This window comes from Anastrepha ludens, chromosome 6 (genome assembly GCF_028408465.1).
Source record: "Anastrepha ludens isolate Willacy chromosome 6, idAnaLude1.1, whole genome shotgun sequence".
Taxonomy (NCBI): Eukaryota; Metazoa; Arthropoda; class Insecta; order Diptera; family Tephritidae; genus Anastrepha; species Anastrepha ludens.
This window is the reverse complement of record NC_071502.1, coordinates 39,649,571-39,652,471: the sequence shown is the minus strand read 5'-3', so window position 1 is coordinate 39,652,471 and position 2,901 is coordinate 39,649,571.

Sequence of the window (2,901 nt, the reverse complement as noted above, 5' to 3'; positions counted from 1 at the left end):
AAGAAGTCACACGACAGGGAGTCACCCTGTCTGAAACCTCGTTTGGTATCAAACGGCTCGGAGAGGTCCTTTCCAATTCTGACGGCGCTGTTGGTGTTGAGCAACGTCATCTTACATAGCCGTATTAGTTTTGCGGGGATACCAAATTCAGACATCGCGGCATACAGGTAACTCCTTTCCGTACTGTCGAATGCAGCTTTGAAGTCGACGAAAAGATGGTGTTTGTCGATTCTCCTTTCATGGGTATTTTCCAAGATTTGGCGTATTGAGAATATTTGGTCGATGGTAGACTTTCCAGGTCAGAAGCCACACTGATAAGGTCCAATCAGTTGGTTGACGGTGGGTTTCAGCCTTTCACACAATACGCTCGCTAGAACCTTATAGGCGATATTTAGAAGACTAATCCCGCGGTAATTGGCACAAATTGCAGGATCGCCCTTCTTATGGATTGGGCAGAGCACACTTAAATTCCAATCGGCAGGCATGCTTTCATCCGACCATATTTTGCATAGGAGCTGATGCATGCACCTTACCAGCTCCTCGCCGCCATGTTTGAATAGCTCAGCCGGCAGTCCGTCGGCGCCCGCGGCTTTGTTGTTCTTTAGCCGCGTTATCGCTATTCTCACCTCGTCATGATCGGGTAGCGGAACGACAATTCCGTCGTCAACGATTGGGGTATCGGGATCTTCACTTTCTCGGTGACATGCGCAGCTGTATATCGAACACCTGTGGAAAATTTCATTAAGATCGGTTTAGTAGCTTTCGAGAGCATTTGGCAACCGACTTTGAAAACACGGTTCCGAGAAAAACGCGTTTAAGATTTTGAGTAACAATAAAAGTGGCTTTGAGCGCACGCCTTCTAAAGACTGTTTCCCGAAACTGTTATTCGGATCGACTTGAAAATTTAGAATAATATTCCTGAGATGTTGTAGAAATTAATAAGCCAAAAAAAATCGATTTTTTGAACCCACGAAACACATGTAACGCCTTAAGGACGCAAATGTAGAGATATTCGGAGAAGTTGGAATTTCAAATATATATTTTTAAAGAGCATTTTTCATCTGCCCACAAATACGCCATTCATTATATTTTCTTAGGTACAGATATCCTGAATTGTCCTTTGTATACATTGCAACTTCACTTTAAATCCATTTTCAAAACATCATTTGATTATGACGCCACAGGATTGCCACACAAACTTTCGAAAGTTATCATAAAGAGAAACCGCTTTTAGTTAAACGCACTTAAAAGTTTAGGGAGAAAGCCAAACGTTGAGAGGAGCTTTGAAATTCAAAATAGAGGTAAGTGAAACGGAAACATTGAGCTACTTTTAAAAAATAGGGATAAGAAAACTAAACAAACATTCTGGGAAAGAAGTCTCAAAGGATGTCATATTTGCGTGCACTTGTTAACGCCCCTTGGTTTGTCACAAATGAAGCAATACACAAGGACTTAGATATCCCATTTGTAAAGAGCGAAATTCTAAACTTCGCTCTCACAGATATCTTGCACGGCTGTCAAACCATGTAAATACGAATGCTATATGCTTATTAGACTCAAGTAATGAAACAATACGACTGAAGTGTAATCATATCTTAGACTTGCCATTTCTCTAATTTTGCTGAATTAAATTATTTATTCAACACTAAATAAAAAACAAAATACATAAGTTCCTATATGAAGATAAGCAACTCATTAGTACAATTGAAATTTAATACATTTAAGATCAAATATTAGAACAAATATCGTAATTTTATAAGTAGTTTTGCATTTGTGCAAATACTACCGCTGCTATTAGATTATAAGACCTAATTTGCTGAATATCATTATATTAAGATAGATTGCAAATAAAATACTTACACAAAAAAAAAAAAAAAAAATATTTGTAATGAGTTAGATCGTACTATCGGTAAAAGTTGTTTAAGTTTATTTCGAAGGCCTTAAACGTCTTAGAGTACAAAGAAATTTCCACTATACCTTTTCTAATATGAACGAACTAGAAAAAAAAGTAATTTTTTAGGAAGGTGGTCAATTTTGTATGGTACGTATATTCGAGAAAGCTTCACTATAATAATCTTGAAATTTTACTTCAAGAAAACTAAAATTCTAAATGAAACCTAAATGAAAAGTTTTTCCAAATTGGAAAGTCTTTACGCTTGTGTAGTTTTTTGTGCCTTCTGTCAAATTTATTACATTATTTATTTATTTATTTAAAACAGATCGTATCAGCGAAACTTTGTGGCCCTGGGGATTGGTTGTATCGACAATAGTAAAAACAAAGAACTAAACGAACCTCATATTTTTTACAAAAATTTTCACTAAGATAATTTTCTTAGAAATCACCTGATCGAATTATAACAAACAAAATGTAATGACAAAATTCCAAATAAATTGACATTTATTGGTCGTGCATTGCTAAACTCTGTATTATCACTATGTATGTAACATATGTATCAGTTAGCATGGATGGGTATTGTTCTTTTCTTAAGTACCACAGTAGTTTGCACACAGTTGACGCCCCGAGCTACAGACCACTCGGCTACCTGTTTACAAAGAAGGTGTCAGCTAAAACTTCTGCTGTCATATACGCTTTCGAATATCTTTCATTGAGTTTCGCGAAAATGCATTGTTAAAATGATCGAACAACAATAGAAAAGGTCAAAGATTTAAGAAGTGATGTAAAAACAAAGTAATTACTGTAGCTCGTAACCTCGCGCTATGACGCTTAGATTTTTTGCATACCGACAGCGCGCGCATTGTTTGTAAGTATGTACGTCAGTGTGTTAAGAAAGAGTGCATTGTTTTCTTTTTGTTATGCATGTTTTCAAGAGCATAAAACAAAACCATTAAATATGGGAAATAAGTTTTCTTCGGAAAATTGAATACTTCACTTTACTTAAA